Source organism: Chiloscyllium punctatum, chromosome 3 (genome assembly GCF_047496795.1).
Source record: "Chiloscyllium punctatum isolate Juve2018m chromosome 3, sChiPun1.3, whole genome shotgun sequence".
Lineage (NCBI taxonomy): Eukaryota > Metazoa > Chordata > Chondrichthyes > Orectolobiformes > Hemiscylliidae > Chiloscyllium > Chiloscyllium punctatum.
Window position 1 is genome coordinate 29,822,073 of NC_092741.1, and position 23,155 is coordinate 29,845,227.

The following is a 23,155-nucleotide window of genomic DNA, read 5'->3' on the forward strand; positions in this document are numbered from 1 at the left end:
ATGTGCCTTTGTCTCCATCTGTATTGGTGTCTATGTTTCTCTCTCTGTCTGCCTCAGACTGAGTGTACAGTGGCATTGGTGCTCTTTCTGTCTCTGCCTCCATGCCCCTGTGAGTGGCTCTCTCTCTCTCTCTCTCTCTCTGTCTCTTGGCGCTGACCTCTTTTGGCTTAGCTCCCTTGTTTACAGCTTACTCAGAAGGCAGTTAAACAAACTGCAGCTGGGTTGACTTGAAATGCAAAGCACATTCATTCACTGCAGAGAAGCGAGCTGAGCAAAACCAGTCGTCAGACCTGACACACTGTAACACTCCAGCATTCAAGAGCGGCTTAACTCCCGGGAAAGAAAGGAGACAAGCAGTATCTGCTGCAGATGCGGAGTTAGCAGTGAGGTTACCCCCCCCCCCCGTCCCCATTTACCACTGGATTTCTGATCATTCACAGATTAGTGACACATTGAAGGCTCTGAACGACGAACATCTTCCAGCTGGTTCTGCTTCGCCTGTATCAGTGTTCTTCTGTTGAAAGCCTATGACACCCTGACTTTGCTCTGATTCACACCTCCCCACCCCAATCCCCCTACCTCCTCCCTGCGCCCAGCTCTCCTCAAATTGGAACCACTGTCCAGGATAAGAATCCTTTGGGAGAAACGCAAGTAAAGGAAAGAAGCTGCAGCTAAGGGCACCTGAGTCACTATGCTCTATCATCCTTCGATCTGAATGAGTAAGTACAAGGAGGGAGGCTAGTGTTGCATGCTTGGCACTGGGAGTTGCTCTCAAAGCTGATATTCTGGAGAGATGCTTGAATTGTTTGTCAATTTCTTAGATGTGGCATGCAACTCAACATTGCTTAGAGCTTTGGTGACAATCAGGGATTAAACCGGTGGTTTACTTGGTCATCTTTTAAGGTGGCACAATTTCTCGTTTTCAGGCTTAGTTTTCTCAAACAGTGACTCCAAAAATTGCATTCCCCACGAGCCTATGAATTTCATTGCAACAGTGAATTGTACCGTCAATTTAGAGCCATCTTGTGCAATTGTAAGATTTGCATTGAAAATCTACTGTGATGATGTTTGCATATGGTTTGCATTTCTCAACCATCAACAACTTGAGTGAGGTAGTCATGTCCCTTTAAGCTGGAAAGGATCAGGCTCTGAAAGGAATGTCAGTCTCTTGAATGCAATAATTCCTGAAGCAAGTCAAAGATGCTGCAGCAGTGTATAAGCATACCAGTGCCATGAATGTGAAAATAAAACAAATGATTTGCATTTTACATGGTGTCCTTCACAACCTCAGGATATCACAAAGTGCTTTACAGACTATGCAGTATTTTTACACTGTAAACAATATTGTACTGTGGAAGATGTGGCAGCTAATTTTGCTCACAATAAGATCCCACAAAATATAATGAGATAATGACAAGATAATTTGTTTCTGTTGGCTATTTGTAGGTGGTAAAAATGGGCCCAGATTTTTCTTGACAGTTGCCCACCTTCTGGCTTTGGTGTGGACAATTTATTGTGGTCCTTAATAAACCAAATGAATTAGTCTGGAGTATCGATGCTCATTGATTTTGAATACTTGTAGTCTTCTGTAAGGTCGAAGGAACTTACTTTAAACCCTTTCCCCATTAGCATCATTAGTTGAACATTTACCAGATTGGTGATGAAGATCTGGAATACCTAACAGTACATTGTTCATTGCCTTTCAACCACAGAGTTTAAGGTGAAATCATGTTTAACTAACTTTCTGGAGTTTGTTTGAAGATGCAGCAAAGAGAGTTGATGAGGGTAACGTGGTTAATGTGAAGTACATTGACTTTCAACAGGTGTTTAGTACAAAACAGCAGCCAAACCTTTTCCCATTGTCACTCCATTCCAAGGCTTAAACACTGTCAGCCCCACCCCCTACCTATGAGAACTGAGAATCTGGAGACCTGTGCATTTTTTTCAATTCTTGATTAATGAATTCAATGAATTGTGAATTCATTGGACTTAAACATTGAGATAGAAGTACAAAATATACATTGCTGAAGAGAGAGATAGAGCTTCAGCCTGGGCCTCAGTTCAGTTTGGCTGAGAATTGGCCACCTCATTGTACGACTGTGCTGGTAAGCCACACTGCCAACTGTAGGTTAGGTGAAGCTGGCAGGATTTCTGGTGTACGTTGCTGCCCTGCCAGGCTCATCACTTCTTCCAATGCCATTAGGGGAGAGCGGGTTGAGGGCAGGCAGAGGAAGTGTGTGTATTAGATCCAGGAGTTGGAGATCTATTGGACTGCCTGCAAATCCGTTGGAAACTTTAGACAGAAACAAGCAGTGAGCCTGTTAGGTATTTAATTCCATATTGTTACAATGTGGGCTGAATATTCCAAAACATGAAACCTTGATGATTATTTTTCTCTACTACCTCAGTGTGTTGCACATTCTTCCTCTCTGTTCCTCATTTTTGGTATCTCTCTGTATTGGGTCTCTGTCAGAGTTGAGGTATTACAAGAGAATTAAAATCCTACCCCCGCACCACCCATCTTGGCAAGTTCTGACATCACCTTTTTTTCTGTTTTTCTCTCTGTTTCTCCCCCTCACTCTCATCATGTTGACTTGTGGTTTTATAATGGTAAGGACAGGATCGATAAGTCATGAACTAAACTGCAAGTTTCAGCAACTCTCCAGGTCCCAAACCTTGCTAGCAACTGCTTCTGTCGTGTTTTGAGGGGAAGGGAGTTCCAGTTTTTAATGGTGGGAGAGGATGGCGTTAAGAAGCATATGTTGTCAATATTGTGCAGTGGACATAGTTTATTGTAAGGGAATGCTGTAAACAACACGTTTACTTTTTTTATTGCTGAGGGGTGGAGGGGATGGGAGGGATAGGTTCCTTCAAATTTTCCCTGTAATTCACCATCTAGTCAGTGTCTGATGAAGGGTTGCAATCCTTTTTGTACTTTGCCTAGACTGTTGTCTGATCATCTGTTTCAACTCTGCTTTCCTGTTTGTTTTCTACATCCCTTCAATCTCAGCGATGGTAAATGTCAATCAATCTCATCCTTAAATATACGCAACAAACGTAAGAACTAGGAGCAAGGATAGACAATTCAGGCCCTCAAGCCTGCTCCGCTATTCGTTTTGATCATAGCTGATCTCATCTGAGCCTCAACTCCTCAGCACGGTGGCTCAGTGGTTAGCACTGTTGCCTCACAGTGCCAGGGACATGGGTTTGATTCCAGCCTCAGGGTGTGTGGTGTTTGTACACTCTTCCTGTGTCTGTGTGGGTTTCCTCCCACAATCTAAAGACCTGCAGGTTAGATGGATTGGCCATGCTAAAATTGCCCATAGTGTGCAGGTTAGGTGGATTAGCCGTGGGAAATGCAGGGTTACAGGGATAGTGTAGGAGGGTGGGTCTGGGTTTGATGCTCTTCAGAGGGTCAGTATGGACTTGATGGATTCAACGGCCTGCTTGCACACTGTTGGGATTCTATGAGTCCACCTTCCTGCCTGCTCCCCATAAACCTTTAATTTGTTACTAATTAAAAATCTGTCTGTCTCTTCCTTAAATTTATCCAGTGTTCTGGTGTCTGCCACACTCTGGAGCAGTGATTTCCATAGATTCAGGACCATTTAAAAGAAGTAATTTCTCCTCATCTTTGTTTTAAATCTACCACCTCTTCCCCCAAATCTATGACTTCTTGTTCTAAATCACTCTGTGGGGTAAACATCCACTCTATGCCCATTTTGTCAGACCCCTTTAACATCTTATGTACCTCAGTTCGATCTCCTTTCATCCTTCCAAACTCAAGCGGGTGAGGGCCTAAATTTCTCAGTGACTCCTTATAAGACAAGCCTTCTGTTTCTGGAATTGATTCCATGAATCTTTTCTGATCTGCCTCCAATGCAATTAAATCCTTCCTCAAGTGAAGGGATTAAAACTGTATGTAGTACTCCAGCTGTGGTCCCACCAATGCCTTGTATAATCACAGCAGTACTATCCTTCTTTTATACTCCATTCCTTTAGCAATAAGTGCCAAAATTCCTTTTGCAATGATGGAACGTTGACGACCCTCTAGGGTACAGAATTCCAAGGATTCATAATACGTAAGTGAAGAAGTTTCTCCTCATCCCTATCTTAAATGAATGACCCCTTGTCCTGAGATTCTGTTCCCATACTACAGTGACTGGATCTTGTAAAGTCATTTCTGCATTCTCAACATCTCTGCCACAGGAAGAAGAACTCTTGGGAAAATGTTTCCCTGACCCCTGAAGTCAATCAACTAAAAATTCCAAAAGGCTGATGTTATACTCCAAACTTAACTATCCAACCCTCTCCAGATGCATTCCGAAAGGCTGACCTTCCTGTAGTCCCACAGGACAGAGCTTACTCTGGGGAATTTGGCCCGAGAATTTGATCCTTAACCCTGTCATTTCTCTTACAACAAGATATTCAACTGACTCCTTTCAAAAGGTGTTCGTTATTGTCAGAGAAATGAGGAACAAAGCAACAAACTCCAGTCTACATATTTAAAGGGAGCAACTGGAGGAGGACTTTATAAAGCTGTAAGCTAGCAGTACAGAAAAAATAAATTGGGGAGAAAACTTCACGTTAAGCCAAGATGGTCAGGCAAGGGATCACAAGGTCAAGCTGCCAAATCTGGGAGTGATGCTTGAGGAATGATAGACAGCTAGATGAAGAATAACCTTTTTTTTCTGTTTTTTTCATTACCATATGGATTGAAGTCCTTGAGGAAGTAAATAGCAAACTGACTGATTGGTACCTCACCTTAAACACCTTAAAATAGTCTCTAATTCAAAGCATGTCCCACAGCAAGCTCTCCGAAATAGTGATGCAGTAATCCCTGGATAATCGGTTTTGCACATATTGGACAGAACTTCTCCCTCCTTAGACCTGATGGAGGGGCAAAAAAGGCGGTAGTTTGGCACTGGAGAACCATCCGTCCCACTCCTTTTTTCAAGGTACCTCACCTCAATCCCTCCATCACTGTAAGACAGTGCCTCCCATGGGCACTGTAACAACTCACTGAAGCCCCTTCGATAGAATCTTCAAAAACCGAGATCTCTAACACCTAGAAGGACAAGGGCAGCAGATATGTGGGGTGACCAGCCACTCACGATTTCCCATTCCAAGCCACTCAGCATCCTGACCTGAAACTATATCATCATTCTCAGTCCACAACATGGAAATCCCTCCCAAATAGCATTATGGCTAAACCTGCAGCCTAAGGACTGCAGCGGTTCAAGAAGACAAGTACATAAAACACAGCTTATCAACAACTTAACGGCAATTAGGAGTGGGTGATAAATGCTGTCCAAGCCAGCATTGCACATATTCTGTGCAAGAACTAAACACAAAAGCCAAGCATCCAATTGGGAAGCAGTAAGTAGCTGTGGTGGGGAAAGTGCAGTTTTTTTTTCCCCCTGGATGAAATAAAGGAGAGATGAACAATGGCAACTTTCATGTCCTCAGCATTATGGTGAACAAAGTCCTTTTTTGAAAAATAGTCTCTAAGTCAAAGCATGTCCCCCTGGATAATCGGTTTTGTACATATTGGACAGAACTTCTCCCTCCTTAGACCTTGTGGAGGGGCAAAAAAGGGGGTAGTTTGGCATTGGAAAACCATCTTTCCCAATCCTTTTTCCAACATCTCAGCAATTGTGTGGACCTTCCTCACCCGCCACCAACTAAGGTCTTTCAGTGGCTGCTGGGCTCAGGATTTGGGGGGAGGGGGCTCCATTTTCTCCATCTAGGGGCACTCCCCTCATTGCCAAGGAATATTTATTGTTCTTGATACCAGGAAGAACTCTCTGCACTGGATAGATTATAATTTTCAGAGATTCCTCATCTCTATCCCTCTTGTGCTTAACTGGAACCACCTTTCATTGGAGCCCACGACACACATTAAGATTCTGATGGAGGACTGCTGTCTGATGTCCCATCTGCCTTGTGTTGGCTACTTTTCCTTTTGTGTACCATCTGCTGGCTTACACATGAGGAATCACCACTGGCTAATGTTCTGGAGGACTCAGGAACAACCCTAGAACTGAACTCCACCAACAATTGGTGGTTTCAGGAGACATAGGAAGAAAACTGAGGGGAAACAGTTATTTCCCTGCACAGTAAATGTCCTTTTATAACTTGTAGTGAAATTGGTTCCGGAGAGGGCAAGTTTGGACTGGGCTTCCATGCTTTTCGCCAGCTTTATTTGGTGCAATGTGCAGAAGGAGTGGATCCAAACGGTGCAAGTTCAGCCGGCTGTTGGCAAGGAATGCTAGCAGGGTGAAGAAGGGTCACTGGACCTAAAATGTTAACACTGCTTTCTCTCCTCAGATGCTCCTAGACCTGCTGAGCTTTTCCAGCAATTGCTGACTTTGATGCTGGCGGCACCCATGATTCCAGTCATGCAATGCAAGGTCGTACAGCAAGGAAAAGACCATTCAGCCTATTATGATAGCCCAACTATCCAGTAATTCCCATTCCTTTTTATTCAGTTAAAAATCTTGCAACACCAGGTTATAGTCCAACAGGTTTATTTAGAAGTATTAGCTTTTGGAGACACCTGATGAAGGAGCAGCGCTCTGAAAGCTAGTGCTTCCAAATAAACCTGTTGGACTATAACCTGGTGATTTTTAACTTTTGAGAGTGTGGAGCTGGAAAATCACAACAGGTCAGGCAGCATCCGAGGAGCAGGAGAATCGAAGAGGAGAAATTTCCTGATGAAGGGCTTTTGCCCGAAACGTCGATTCTCCTGCTCCTCGGATGCTGCTGTGCTTTTCCAGCACCACACTCTCGACTCTAAATCTCCAGCCTTCAGTCTCACCTCGTTGATTTTTAACATTGTCCAATTCAGTCCAGTATCTACACCTCCACACCATGGCTTTTAGTTCAGAGCACTGCAAATCTCTCCTGTCTAGGTATACAGCTAATTCCCTTCGGAAAGTTAGCACTGAAGCTTCTTAAACCACCCTTTCAGGCAATGCATGCCGGCTTTATTTTTACCAATGTTCTTGAAAGTGAGTGACTCTCGATGGAGTGGGGTCACGTGTAGTTTGTGTTCATTGCTCTTGACAGTGAAGACAGTGGAATCCTACAGATACTGAAACCAGGGCCCGCTCAAATTTCTGGAGTGAATTTTAGGCTCAAAGGGGGTTCATTTTCAACCATTTTTAGCAGTTTGGCACTGTAGATTCCCTACAGTGTGGAGACAGGCCCTTCAACCCAACAAGTCCACACTGACCCTCCGAAGAGTAACCCACCCAAACCCCTTTTCCCTTTAACTAGTGCATCCTACACTATGGGCAATTTAGCATGGCCAATTCACCTAGCCTGTACACCTTTGGATTGTGGGAGGAAACCGGAGCACCCGGAGGTAACCCATACAGACACAGGAGAATGTGCAAACTCCACACTGAAAGTCACCCAAGGCTGGAATTGAACCTGGGTGCTAACTGCTGAGCCACCGTGCCACCCTTCTGTTTATGTTACAGTTTTGTTTGTGCCAATACAATGGGTAGTTCAGTCTGTGAAAATAGATGGGTTTGACACTGTGTTGAAGTATGGTAAAGCAAGCTGGTTAAAATAATGCAGCCAGGAATGTAATGGAACTACTTCAGCAAGAGTGTTGCAACTGTGCGGGAGAGGAATTAAGCCCGAAGTTTCCTAATTGGAGAAGATGTTTGGGCAATTATTACATTTCACAGCTGTTTATCTGTAAATTGCTTCATAAATAAAGCATTAGTCACGAGCTCTCCCAAGTCAAACACAGCACCTTCGTGAAAAAGTAAATCTATCAGCTTTGCACTTTTTGTGACATCAGGATGTTCTGAAGTGCTAGGTTGACCCCACTTGGAAGACCATCTCCAGATCTAGGCACACACACCTGAGGGAGCTTGTTCTCACAGACTCCAGTGTGGAAACAGGCCCAATCATTCCACCCAGATCCATGCCCCCTACCCTATATTTACCCTTGACAGATGCACATCCCAGAACACTATGGGCAATTTAGCATGGCCAATCCAGCTAACCCACACATCTTTAGATTGTGGAAGCAAACTAGAGGAAGCCCACGCAGATACAGGGAAAATATGCAAACTCCACACAGACAGTCACCTGAGGCTGGAATCAAACCCCGCTCCCTGGCGCTGTGAGACAGCAGTGCTAAGCACTGAGCCACCATGTATTGGTCTTGGAGGGAGTACCACGCAACTCCTGATATCCAGACTTCAGGAGTTAAGTTATGAAGAGAGATTATACAAATTAGGTCTGATTTATCTAAGCCTGGAAGGTTTTGGGTCATCTGATTGAAGTTTTCAAGAAATTAACAGGAAAAGACAGTGTAGATAAAGACTGGTTTGGGAGAATTAGGACCAGAGAGACTTTCGGAAGCACCTCTACACACAAAGGGTGGTGGACGTTTGGAATTCACTTACACAAATGCCAGTGGATGCAGGATCAGTAGTTAATTTTAAATCTGAGATAGATAATTTTTAATTAAGGGATATGGGCCAAAGATGGGTCAATGGTGTTAGGCCACAGACCAGCCATAATCTCATTGAATGAAGGAACATGAGGGGCTGACGGGCCTACTCCTGTTCCAATGTTACAGCCGGGGAAGCTATTTTTCCCGAAGTGTAGTTGCTGATGCAGGAAGTGGAGTACTGGTGGGCAATTCTGTAGGACAGCAAGGTCTCTACAAACCACACATTAAATCTCTTCTGTTCTTACTCACAGCCCTGTGCCTTCACACTGACCTTTTGCAAAACGTCATCATCTGCTTTGTGGGCGTGAGTCATTTTCCAGCCACCTTGAGTCATTTACCTGGCAATCCCAGGATGTGGACTAATGAAAGGGACTGAGCTGAGGTTTCCCATGGAATCTTAGAATGAATTCTGTGGAGAAGGAGGCCATTCAGCCCATAGTTGAAGAAGCATTCTGCTCAATGCTACCCCTCTGCTTTTTTCCCATGGCCCTAATGTTATTCCTTTTCAGATAATACTCTTTGAAAGCCTGTTTTGAATCTGCATTCACCTCACAATGAATTATACAGATCCCATCCCTCCTACCATGTGACAAGTTGTTTTTCTTGTGCTCGCATTGATTCTGTTACCAATTGCCCATAAAACTGGTTGTCAATCCCTGAGTCTATCCACCATGTCCCCACCTCTACTGCTTTTGAACACCAAAAGAACAAATGATGTCAGAGTGGAAATAGGCCATTCAGCCCATTGAATCTACTCCACCCTTCAATGAGATCATGGCTGATCTGAAAATCCTCACCTCCACTTTCCTGCCTTTTCCCGATAACTTTTGAGTGCCTTACTCATTTCAAATCTGAAAAGCTCATCCTTGAATAGACTTACTGGCCCAGCCTCAGCAATGTAGATACCTTTAATCAGACTGATATTTGCTTTGGTCAGCCAATGAGGCTTTTACCTTGTATCATGTTCGGACAGAGGTGAAGGGTCAATGCACAATTACACTGGGCAAGTTGCGTCCATGTCACCCAGAGCTCAATTAAAACTGGCTAGTGCCACCTAGTGGTATAGCAGTGATGCTCATCTATTTGAGCCCATTGTCCAATTTGGATGGCTGCAAACTCTTACGATGATACTGATATGGAGTGTTAATGACAAGGAGATTCTTGGACATTTGGCTGCTTTTAAGGTTAATGAGGTTGAGTTCAATTAAAGTGCGTGTGCTTTCTCTTTTGTACAAGTCATGTTGAGAAATGCTGCCAGCTCATCCTTAATGAGGGCTGTCTGTAAAAGGGCTTTGCTTTTATATATCAGAGCCTAATGAATGAATCTCTTTCATTTACCCTGGTGTCACGTGGAATTCTGGAACCAAACACCGTGAAGATTGGACTGATTACTGTCCGGCTGTTCTTCACGGGTGTTAGGAACTGCCGAGAGCTGCCCCAGCATGATTGCCAGTCCAGTTCAGAAAGGAATTCTAGCTGCGAGCCAGTCGCCTTGCGCTTGTCACTCTTCCAGCCTCTAAAGAATAGATTCATGCACTACTGAAAAATGTTAGAATGCCGATTAGCTGCGTCAAGAATCTCATTGCTCAGAGGGAAAGGTTGTTGCATTCTGGCATGAGTCTACTTGAGAGGGTGGTGATAGAAAGTGGGATGAAATATTCTTCATTCTGTTGAATCCCTGGGTGAGGACAGGGCTCCTAGAGTCCCTGCAGTGTGGAAACAGGCCATTCAGCCCAATGAGTCCACACTGACTCTCTGAACAGTAACCAACTGAGAGCAACATCCCACTCTCACCCTCACTCTACCCCTGTAATGCTGCATTTCTCCTGGCTAATTCACCTGATCCACACTTCCCTGGACTCTGTGGGTATGGCCAATCCACCTAACCTGTGAGACTGGGTTGCAAGATTGAATGCATTTACCCATAGAATCATATGTACGTGCAGTACAGAAGGAGGCCATTGTACTTGAGCATGCTCTGGAACTACAAAGTTAGTCTCAGCCCTCCAACTCTTCCCCCATAACCAAGTGGTTCCTTCTAAAGAGAGCGAGAGATTTGAATGATGCCATGAATTTGGCTAGCTCTGGCTGGGGACTTGGTGCCTTCACCTCTATCAATTCTGGATGGACGGAAGGCAGTGGAACACAGTCTAAGGATACAGATGGAGGGAACTGAGGAGAGCGATTCTTCACCCAGAGAGTGGTGACCCTGTCAAATTCTCTGCCCTGGAAAGCTGCCGAGACCAAAACATTTGTTTGACTTCAAAAAGGAGTTGGATATCCTTTCGAGTAAAGAGATCAAGGTTATGAGGGAAAAGCTTGAGCACGCTATAGAGTTAGCTGATTGGCCATAATCACAATGAATGATGAAGCAGGCTCAAAGGGCCGAATGGCCTACTCCTCGCTCCTATTCCCTACGTGTTTAGTGGGGTGCAGTTTATCGTTTCAGAATGTTTTACTGAGGAGGTGACAAATTCAGACTAAGCTGCTGCCTCTGCTACGAGCCATGTTATGGGGCATCTTGGACCTCCCTGTGTGGAAATTGGCTGCCGTATTTCCAAGCATCACATTCACTTCAAAACAGTGTGTCACTTAGTTTAGCACTTACGGACATCTTTCTGTTGTGAAAGATGCTGGAACTTTCTAAGTTCTTCCTTACCTTTCCTAGTTGTGTTCTATACATTTTCCCTGAATCTCAAGCACTTATCCTCTGATTCCAGCCTGGTGTTTGATTTCTCAGGCTATGGGCTGCCAATATTAAGGTACTTGCCCAGGACAAAGCTTCGACTGTCGGGATGTTAAGCAATCTGCTCCCTCTGCCATTTTGTTCGCGTATCCTCTGGAAATGTTTCGCAAAAAATTGGCTGCACTTAATACATACTATGATAAAGTTTTCAGATCAAGTTTTTGGATTTAAGATGACTTCTTCTCAAATAGTGTGTGTGTGTGCGCACGCGCGTGTGTGTGAGAAAGAGAGAGAGAGATATATCAAAGGGAAAGAAATGATCAGTGAATGGGCAAGATCAGGCAAATGAAATTAAATTGGATTTTTGTTGCAATGAATAAAAGTGATCTGTATTCTAAATGCTGAGAGCATACAGAGCTCTGAGATGCAGAGAGACTTGGGCATCCCAGTGTACGAATTTCAGAAGTTAGTGTGCAGGTACACTAAGTAATCAGGAAAACTAATAGGATGTTCTGTTTTATTGTGAGGGGAATTGAATGCAAGAGAGGATGGTTATGCTTCAGTTATACAGATTATAGTGATCGTGCATCTGGAGTACTGTGTATAGTACTGGTTACTGTACTTACAGAAGAAGGATAGTACATTGGAAACAGTTCAGAGAAGATTTACTTGATTAATGCCTGGAATGAGCAGATTGCCTTAGGAGGAAAGGCTAGGCAGGCTAGACCTGTGTTCTTTGGAATTTAGAAGAGTCAGGGGTGACTTAACTGTAACATAAAATCCTGAGAGGACTTAATCGAGTGGATGTTGGAAAAATGTTTCTTCTTTTGGGATAATGTAGAACTAGGGATCAGAGTTTAAAAATAAGACCTCGCCCATTTAAGACAGAGATGAGGAAGCATTTTTTTCTCTCAATGAGTGTTTGGAATTCCCTTCCACAAAGAGTAGAGGATGCATATTCTTTAAATATTTTTTAGGGAAGAGGTAGATCATTTTTAATTCCCTTGGCAATTAAGAATCTATTGGGATTATGGAAGAATGTAGGGTGTAGGTTTGCTCGCTGAGCTGTAGGTTTGATATCCAGACATTTCATTACCTGGCTAGGTAACATCATCAGTGGCGACCTCCAAGTGAAGTGAAGCTGTTGTCTCCTGCTTTCTATTTATATCTTTCTCCTAGATGGGGTTCCTGGGGTTTGTGGTGATGTCATTTCCTGTTCGTTTTCTGAGGGGTTGATAGATGGTGTCTAGATCTATGTGTTTGTTTATGGCGTTGTGGTTGGAGTGCCAGGCCTCTAGGAATTCTCTGGCATGACTTTGCTTTGCCTGTCCCAGGATAGATGTGTTGTCCCAGTCGAAATGGTGGTTTTTTTCATCCGTGTGTAGGGCTATGAGGGAGAGAGGGTCGTGTCTTTTTGTGGCTAGCTGGTGTTCGTGTATCCTGGTGGCTAACTTTCTTCCTGTTTGTCCTACGTAGTGTTTGTAGCAGCCCTTGCATGGAATTTTGTAGATGACGTTGGTCTTGTCCATGGGTTGTACTGGGTCTTTTAAGTTGGTTAGTTTTTGTTTGAGAGTGTTGATGGGTTTGTGTGCTATTAGGATCCCAAGGGGTCTTAGTAGTGTGGCTGTCATTTCTGAAACTTCTTTGATGTATGGTAAGGTGGTTCGGGTATCTGGCTGTGTTCGGTCTGCTTATCGTAGTTTGTTCTTGAGGAATCCGCGGACTGAATTTTTTGCGTATCCGTTCTTCTTGAATACGTTGTATAGGTGGTTCTCCTCTGTTTTCCGAAGTTCGTCTGTGCTGCAATGTGAGGTGTTTCGTTGGAATAGTGCTCCGATACAGTTTTGTTTGTGTGTGTTGGGATGGTTGCTGGTGTAGTTAAGTATTTGGTCAGTGTTTGTCGGTTTTCTGTATACGCAGGTTTGTAGTTCTCCGTTGTCCTTCCTTTCGACTGTGACGTCCAGGAATGCGAGTTTGTTGTCGGTTTCTTCCTCCTTGGTGAACTTTATGCCTGTGAGGGTATTATTGATGATGTTAAATGTCTCTTCTATCTTGTTTCGTTTTGTGATGACGAAGGTGTCATCTACATAGCGGACCCAGATTTTTGGTTTGATGGTTGGTAGGGCTGTTTGTTCTAGTCTTTGCATTACCACTTCTGCTATGAATCCTGATAGCGGAGATCCCATGGGATTCATAGCAGAAGCGGTAATGCAAAGACTAGAACAAACAGCCCTACCAACCATCAAACCAAAAATCTGGGTCCGCTACGTAGATGACACCTTTGTCATCACAAAACGAAACAAGATAGAAGAGACATTTAACATCATCAACAACACCCTCACAGGCATAAAGTTCACCAAGGAGGAAGAAGCCGACAATAAACTCACATTCCTGGACGTCACAGTCGAAAGAAAGGACAACAGAGAACGACAAACCTGCGTATACAGAAACCCGACAAACACTGACCAAATACTTAACTACACCAGCAACCATCCCAACACACACAAACGAAACTGTATCGGAGCACTATTCCAACGAGCCACCTCACACTGCAGCACAGACGAACTTCGGAAAACAGAGGAGAGCCACCTATACAATGTATTCAAGAAGAACGGATACTCAAAAAATACAGTCCACAGATTCCTCAAGAACAAACCACGACAAGCAGACCAGACACAGCCAGAAACCCGAACCACCTTACCATACATCAACGAAGTTTCAGAAATGACAGCCACACTACTAAGACCCCTTGGGATCCTAATAGCACACAAACCCACCAACACTCTCAAACAAAAACTAACCAACTTAAAAGACCCAGTACAACCCATGGACAAAACCAACGTCATCTACAAAATTCCATGCAAGGACTGCCACAAACACTACGTAGGATAAACAGGAAGAAAGTTAGCCACCAGGATACACGAACACCAGCTAGCCACAAAAAGACACAACCCTCTCTCCCTCGTAGCCCTACACACGGATGAAAAAAACCACCAATTCGACTGGGACAATACATCTATCCTGGGACAGGCTAAGCAAAGACATGCCAGAGAATTCCTAGAGGCCTGGCACTCCAACCACAACGGCATAAACAAACAAGTAGATCTAGATACCATCTATCAACCCCCTAAGAAAACGAACAGAAAATGACATCACCACAAACCCCAGGAACCCCATCCAGGACAAATATATAAAGAGAAAGCAGGCGACAACAGCTTCGCTTCACTTGGAGGTCGCCACTGATGATGTTACCTAGCCAGGTAATGAAATGTCTGGATATCAAACCTACAGCTCAGCGAGCAAACCTACAGCCTAAACCTCAACCTGAGCTACAAACCTTCATGGAAGAATGTGTTTGAGGTTAAAATCAGACCAGCCATATTCTTAGTGAGTGCTGGAACAGGCTCAAAGGGCCAAGTGGCCTACACATCCTTGTTCATATGTTGATAAAAAGAAAATACACATGTAGAATGATCACGTTGAAGCTGGGGAAGGATAATGGCAAATGAGTTTTTCTTTCTCTCCTTTCTCTTTCCCATCCTCGCTGACTTCCCAGTTCCCAAATCTCCCAATTGATCTCTGTTCTCCAACACCCATCCACATCCATTCCCCCCTTTTTTGCCTCTCTCTTCATCTTCAATCTCTAATGCTTCTCCTCCACCCTCTCCATCATCCGTCACCCACCCATCCCTCTCCATCCAACTCCTGCTCCCTCCATCCTTCCTTCACCATTTCCTTCTCTATCCTCTGTTTTCTCCGTTCTTTTCCACTTTCCTGGCTCTTCCTCATCTTGCTGTGTGGAAAAGGGAACAGAGTTCCTGAGTCCACGTTTGCAGATTGATGACATTTTGTCAACCACTTGCTTTTATTTTGGATTTCCATCATTTTTCATTTGCTCTTTAGCATGTGTGGGCGTATACTCCAGTGGGAAGCCATCGACTCCATAGGAGTTTTCAATTGGGATCTAGGAGCTATGCTGGAAAGTAAATGTGAACTTTGAGCGACAGTACATTAGAATCCCATGCCAAGTGGGATTTAGCTTAAACCCTATTCAATCTCACTGAATTAGATTGATTTGGGTGAAGAAAGCACTTGGACCTTCACAGAGTCAGATCTACTGCCTTTACACTAATAAAACTATTTGTACATTCTATAAAGGATACAGAATGTAGTTATAGATGAGCATTTCTCAGACCGGAGAGGAGTTGAAAGTGGTGTTCTCCAGGGATCGGCGTTGGAACCCTCGCCTTTTCTGATTTACGTAATGACTTGGAGATGGGTGTCGAGGGCAAAACCTATAAATTTGCAGGCGATGCTAAGCTAGGGAGAATAGTGAATTGTGAGGATGACACTGGACGACTTCAGAGGGATATTGATAAGTTAGTCAAATGGGCAGACACCTGGCAGATGGATTTCAATGCAGAGAAATGTGAGGTAATGCACTTTTGGAAAAGAAACACAGAGCGATAATACAGGCTCAGTGGTACAACTTTGAAGAGATTAGGGTTTAAGTACATAATTCTCTGAAGGTGGCCAGGCAAGTTGAAACAGTTGTCATGAAGGCTCCTAGGATCCTTGGGTTATAAATACAGGCATGAAGTATAAAAGCAAGGAAGTGATGCTATATCTTCACAAATCATTGGTCAGGCCACTTTTGGAACATTGTGTTCATTTCTGGGCACCTTATTTCTGGAAAGATATTAAAATCTTGGAGAGAGTTCAACGGAGATTCACTAGAATGATACCAGGAAGGAGGGATTCGAGATATAAGGAAAGATTAGAGAAACTGAGCTTATTCTCCTTGGAGCTAAGAAGATTAAGAGATGACTTTATTGAGGTGTTCAAATTTCTGAGCAATTTTGACAGGGGTTTGAATGATATTCTGTTCCCACTAATCAGTACATCAGTAACTCGGGGTCACAATTTCATGATTGTGAGCAAGAGAGCTAGGAGTGAGATGAGGAGAAACGTATTTACTTGGAGAGTTGTTAGGATTTGGACTGTTTTGGGAGAGTGATGGAGATGGATTCCATAGGGGATATCAAAAGATCGCCGGATAAATATTTGAAAGTGATTTAATTTAGAGAGCTATGAAGATAGAGCTGGAGAATGGCACTAGCTGGCCAGTTCTTTCAGGAGCCAGTACAGAAACTATAGACAGAATGGCCTCCTTCTGTACTGTAAAGTTCTATAATAATCATTTCGAGCTTGGTTTAATGAAGGACAGTAAATGTTTTATCCTGAAGGATGCCTGCTCAATGGTTTACTGAGCTGACAACACTCAAGCTTGACTTTTCACTTTGGGGTTGAGAGGGCAGCATTGAAAATGTTCTCATTTTTATTCCAGCAGGGGGCAGGTTTTGGCTGGAGCTGGCCCTACCATCTTTGGTAAACAGTGTGGAGGCAACCGGAGAGCTTTGCCCAAGTTATTTAGAAACACAATAAAACAAAACCAGCAGCCCCATGCTTCATACCCTATCCATGTCAACTCATGGTCACTGTGAACCCTGTATTCACCTCCATGCCTCCTCTTACCCTTCACACCAACCCATGCCCCAATCCACCTCAATGATCCTTTTTACTCCCATGCCAAGTCAGAACTTCCTCACGCCAACCTACAAACACTACCCCTCCTCTATCCACCACTCAAAATTAATTCCCATTTAGAGGGGCAAGGTTTATTCAGCAGGCTTTATCAGAGGTAGGCTGGGCCTAACAAATTGGACTGAATTTATGAGTAGCTGAAAATGTGTTGCTGGAAAAGCGCAGCAGGTCAGGCAGCATCCAAGGAACAGGAGAATTGACGTTTCGGGCATCAGCCCTTCTTCAGGAATGAGGAGAAGGGCTGATGCCTGAAACGTCGATTCTCCTGTTCCTTGGATGCTGCCTGACCTGCTGCGCTTTTCCAGCAACACATTTTCAGCTCTGATCTCCAGCATCTGCAGTCCTCACTTTCTCCAGGAATTTATGAGTAAGTGACCAAGAGTGTAAATGAGGGTGGCACAGTTGATGTAGTTGACATGGATTTCAGCAACACTTTTGACAAAGCTCCCCCCACATGGGAGTCTGATGCTCATGGGATCTAGGGTAACTTGGCAACTTAGATACTACATTAGCTTAATGGGAAGAGACATAGGGCAGTGGTAGGAGGTTGTTTGTATAACTGGAGGCTGGTGCCCAGTGGCATTCCACAGGGATCACTGCTGGGTCCCTTATTGTTGATACACATATAAATAAAGATGCAAATGTGGAGGGATGATAAGTAAGTTTGCAGATGTGACAATGATTTGCCGAGTGGTTAACAGTGAGGAGGAAGGTCTGAGGTCACAGGAAGATATGGATGGGTTGGTCAGATGGGCTCATCAGTGGCAGATGGAATTTAACTCTGGTGTGTGAGGTGGTACACTTTAGAGGATGCAACAAGGCAAAGGACGACACAGTGAATGGCAGGAAAGCTCAGAGGAACAGAGGGATCTGGGAGAGTTTGTCCACAGGTACCTGAAATGTGGCAGGACAGGTTAATAAGGTAACGAAGGAGGCATATGGGATACTTGCCTTTATCAGGAAGGAGAAAGTGAGGACTGCAGATCAGATCGAGAATGTGGTGCTGGAAAAGCACAGCTGGTCAGGCAGCATCCGAGGAGCAGGAGGGTCAATGTCCCGATGAAGGGCTTATGCTCGAAACGTTGATTTTCCTGCTCCTCGGATGCTGCCTGACCTGCTGTGCTTTTCCAGCACCATATTCTCAACTCCCCCCCCCCCCCCCACTTGCCCTTATCAGTTGGGCCATAAATTATACGAGCAAAGGGATGATGTTGGAACTGTACAGAACTTTGTTAGGCCAGAGCTGGAGTCCTGTGTACAGTTCCGGTCACCATTGGAGTAGATGCAGAGGAGGTTCACTAGAATTTTGCCTGGGATGGAGCACTTCAGTGATGAAGAGAGGCTGGATAAACTCAGGTAGTTTTCCTTAGAGCAGAGAAGGCTGAGGGGGGTTGCGCTAGAGATGTATAAAATTATAAGGGGCATGGAAAGGGTGAATAGAAAGCAACTGTTCTCCTTAGTATCCTGCCTCAGGAGGCACACATTAAAAGGCAGCAGGTTTTGAGGAGATATTAGGGAAACAATTTTTCACCCAGATGATGGTGGTCTGTTTGAATACACAGCCCATGGAGGTTAGAGTCATACAGCACACAACAAGGCCCTTTGGCCTACCATGTCAATGAAATGTATATATTTGAGGCAGGCTAATCTAACAACATTTAAAAAAGGACTTGGATGAATACTTGAAGTCAAAATGGCCCAGGCAATGGGCCGAATGAGTGAAAGTGGGACGCGTATAGGTAGCTGTACATTTTTGGCTGTACAGATTCAATGGGCTGAAGGACCTGTTCTGTCATCATCACACCCATTTATAGCTCCTGTACCAACTTAATGCTAATTCACAATGACCCTTAAACACCTCAGAACTGGGATCCTCAGAAGAGTAACTGGATCTAAGAATTAACTCTGATTTCTCTACTTAGATGTTGCAGAGCTTTTTTTAGCAGTTTCTGTTTTTGTTTTTGATTTACAGCATCTGCAGTTTTTTTGTTTTTTTTAGTGGAGTCCCAACCTGTTTAGGTTTTGCTGATAAGACATGCATGATACCACGTACAGAAGAGTGTCCTGATGTTTTGGAATGGAGGTGGAAGTGGGTCCTGCAGATGCTGGAGATTAGAGTCAAGATTAGAGTGGTGCTGGAGAAGCACAGCAGGTCAGGCAGTAACCAAGGAGCGGGAAAATTGACGCTTCAGACAAAAACCATCCTGAAGAAGGGCTTTTGCCCGAAACGTTAATTTTCCTGCACCTTGGATGCTGCCTGACCTTTTCCAGCACCACTCTAATCTTTTCTTGAATGGAGATCTTCATTTGCTGCATAATCCTCAGGGCAAACTTTGATTCGAAGGAAATGGGATTTAAAAAGCATTAGAAAGAGATTGTGCTTTCCCCCGGGTGTGTATTAATATAAAGGTTTAAAATCACTGATGCAATAAGTCCAAAACCAGGGCAAGTCTGAGCTTAGGGGTTACCTGCAGTCTGCTGTGACATGCGGGAATTAATGTTTGTTTATATACCAGACAGGAAGCATGTGCTGATGTTTTTCTCATGCCTTCCCGTGATTGATTAGCCCCATCGAAGAGATACTCAGTGACCCATGCCCCTGGCTCTGCCTTGTAATGTTTGGAATAAATTGTGGAGAGATTTCGCTATGCATGGCTTTACCGGGAGACGATATTTCCAAGCAGCCGTTTTTAACCTGTTAGCCCTGGCAGTGTCTACCACAGACAACCGTGCAGCTCAACCCTGTCCCTTCTTAGCACAGAACCAGCCACATGCACCTCCCCATTCTGAATCCCAGTCAAAGTCTTTAATGCAGCAAGTAGTTAGATTTAAAATGCACTGACTGGTGGGGCAGTGGAAAGAGACACGGCAGCAGGTTTCAAAAAGGAATTGAATAGATACTGAAAACACAGGGATATGATCCTTGTATGTATTGGCAGAGATTTCAGAATGGGGCTGTGAAGTTGTGGTTTGCTTTTACCAGACTGTGAGCAGCAGATCCCTGGTGCCTGCATGCTGCCTATACTTCTATATCCCATTATCCGGCTAGAAAACAGGCCAACCATCCACAAACCACTATGCCATCAACTCTGAAATGTTAAAGATGTTGTGTTCAATTAAATCTAAGAGCTACCAATGCTGGAAATCTGAAACAGCAAGAGAAGGTGGTGTAGAAACTTAGCAGGTCTGGCAGCACCTGTGGAGGCAAAAGCAGAGTTAACCTTTTGGGTCCAGTGACCCTTCTTCAGTTCGGAATCCTGCTTTCTCTCTGCATAGATGCTGCCAGTCATGCTGAGTTTCTTCAGCATTTTCTGTGTCAAGTGTGTTTAGATAACCCTGAGACGGGCTGGCAGCAGGAGCCAGCTTTACTGGAACATGCCCTGTGTATTAGATCACCTGATATCCATTGAAACAGCACTTTAACCGTTACTGGAGTGGGAATGGCCAGCTGATTCATTGTGCAAGTGAGACACATGTGCACCTGCATTATATCACATGGTACCGAGGCTGGTCTTGTTCAACATGACATGGGAAATACGGTAATATACCAACACAGTCTGTCTGGGATCACAGTCTCTTTTTCCTTGTTCTTTCTTGCTTTCTTTTTGTTCTTCTAATCTCCGGTCATGACAGAGAGAGAGGGGGAGAGAGAGAGAAAGAGAGAGAGAGACCTTTTATTGAAAGGCAATAACTGGGAAGAGGAGTGGGTTGGGATGGGGGTGGTAAGGAGGCAGGGAGATGGTATCCAGTGTCATGCTATGATTTCATCTCCTTTGTGAATTAGTGTTAGCAGCAAAACCCAGCTTTCAGTGGGTTCAGATTAATGGGTTGGAAACTCTTTGATGACTCTCTCTCTCTCTCTCTGTCTCTTTCTGTGTCTCATTCTGAGGAGGTAAAGTGGCTATGGATTTTGGCTCCTGAGGCCGGAGCTTGATGGCTCCGATCGCTTTTCTTTTCCCTTTTACCTCTTTTTTTTTGTGGCTTTATTTCTATCTTCTATTTTCCTTATTTACCTCTTGAGTTCCGATGGCAGACCTCGAACAAACCCAGCTCAGAGCTCGAGTGAGCCCACCCTGACTTGCCGTGCGGAACACGGGACCTGACATCGGAATCGATGGCTGCTACAGCATCGGAGATGGCGCCGGTCAGGCAGGCCCAGTGAAGAAAGATGCGCCTGAGGATAGGCGACTTCGTCATTGGTTGGGTCCAGCGTTGAACAAAAAATCCACAGCGTACCCATCTCCCACCCTCATAATACCATCCAATTCTTGGGAAGAATTACACACAGGACCTGGAACCTCCTGTTTCTGATTCAGATATCGTACAAAACCGTGGCAGAAGGGCATTATGTTGACGTTGAGGTGGGCGAGAGAGACGACTCCAATGTTGGTGGGTCCAGCTCATACAGCGGTGAGGTGGTAGCACAGGAGAATGGTGGCCCAGTGGTAAATGATGGCACCTGAGAATGGGCAACTTCGACGTTGGTTGGATCCGGTGTAGATAGTGGCGAGGTGGTGGAGGGGGGAATGGTGGTGCAGGCGTCATTGCTGATGAGCTGGCTCTGGACCAAAAGACTCTTAAAGCTCTATCTTCCCGTATGTTTTTTCCTTCACCTGAAATTATTCAAAATGGCACCAGATTGTGGCGACTTGGAAAAGCTTTTCACTGTATTTTACTGTTTTTCTCACTGTAAGACATATGTGATAGTAAATCATTCAATTCAATTCATTCTGCTCCTCCAACATTGTGTCAGCTTCAGCTGATGAGAACACTTTGGAGTCTGGACTGGAAAGTTGAAGTTCCTGAGTAGCCCTTGGACATTGCTCTGACCAATAACCTTCCAGATGAGGGGAGATGAGCTAAGTACCCCTTCCTCTCGCCATGCCACCTCGATGTACTTGAAAAAGACCAAATTCCAGTTTCTGAAGACCTGCACTCACTTGGTTAACTGGTACTGGATAGCTTTATGAAACTCAGACGGAAGAGGAAAGTGATCTTGAAAGAGGAATAAAGAGTCAGGGACACTGCGAAGTCTGAAATGTGAACACTATGCATAAACAAGGCACAGTATCTGAATCAGAAACAGAAGGGTCCGGGTCCTGTGTGTAATTCTTCCCAAGAATGGGATGGGTAAATTAGGGTGGGAGATGGGTACGCTGTGGATTTTTTTGTTTAACACTTTCATTTGGTATTGTGCTTCCCCCCTGCAATCCCCACCCACACCCCCTCTTATCACACACTGACTTTCTCAGATCTTTGGTTTTGTCGATGGGTGGGATAAAGGACAGTGGAGACTCACAAGGACCTGGTCAGTCAAGTGGCTTGTTTTCATGTTGTAATTATCCTGCAACATCTTATAATACCTCATCAAGCCACTCTCTGTTGTAGGACCATGGAGGGTGGGGTGAAGGGGTGGGGTTTATTCATGCTTCCCTTCTCTAGTTGGGTGTCTTGTGTCAACTTATTGAGCTTGTGTCACAGGGAAGTCACTGTAAGCTCAGTGACCAAGTGGGCTCCTCAGGAATGTTACACAATAGGCCTCTGTCCAGTTTGACCTTTATGAGTATCCTCCATTTCCTTCATTTCAGCTCATTGGTTTACCCATAGTACCCATTCCCTTGGTTAGTCAAGATTGTGTGGTGTGATACACTTTGATTAGTCACGGTGAGGCATAATCACCTGGTAAGGATGTCGGATCTACATTGTATTCCTTCCCCCATTCAGGCAGCAGCGATATGCTGCAGACTCCACTCTCTGGCCTCATCTCAGATTGCATCAATAGTCAATGGTATAAGGAAGCAGGAAACAAATTCCATACATTTAGCACTTGTCATGACCTCAGGAAGGTCATTGATTTTACTGTCAATGGAGTGCTTTTTGAATTGTAATTACTATTATAAAAACACATGATATGCAACTTCCATACAGCAAACTCTCCCAATAGTAATAAAGAGGAGTTAATCTGCTGTAATAATGTTGGCTGAGGAGCAAGTATTAGTGAGGATGCCATGGTGAAAAACTTTTTCAATGAATAGTACCATGGGGTCTTCAATCTTCACCTGAGAGCTAAAATGGAACCTTGATTTAACATGCATGGAGCATCAGCCTGCATTACATACCCCTGCTCTCTCTCTCTCTCTCTCTCTCTCTCTTCCTATCTCTTTCCACAGGCTAGGAGTTTCACAGCAGGCAAACTGACCTGGAACTTTCCCACAGCTTTAACCCTTCCTCTTTGAGAATTCCTTTCCTTCCAAAGGAAAGAACCTTTAGTTCACATCGTTGGTCTGTGCATGTCTTGTTTATTCAGTTGTGCGAAGAATATCCAGAATCTCTCAAACCCACAGGGGACCCCCGACCAGCAGATGTCCTGTCTCAGCAACGGAGGT

At 44.3% G+C, this 23,155-nt stretch overlaps 1 protein-coding gene across 4 annotated transcripts in view; it reads left to right on the plus strand.

Annotated features, from left to right (window-relative positions):
* The window catches only part of daam2 (dishevelled associated activator of morphogenesis 2), a 339,423-nt gene that overhangs the window by 68,017 nt on the left and 248,251 nt on the right, over window positions 1–23,155 (plus strand). The window contains exon 1 of one of the 4 annotated variants that reach the window (XM_072551072.1): window positions 393–719. The exons of the other annotated variants lie outside the window; for them this stretch is intronic. The gene's annotated coding sequence lies outside the window, so the exon portion shown is untranslated. Of the gene's footprint in view, window positions 1–392; window positions 720–23,155 lie in introns of those variants that run through there. 4 annotated transcript variants of the gene reach the window in all.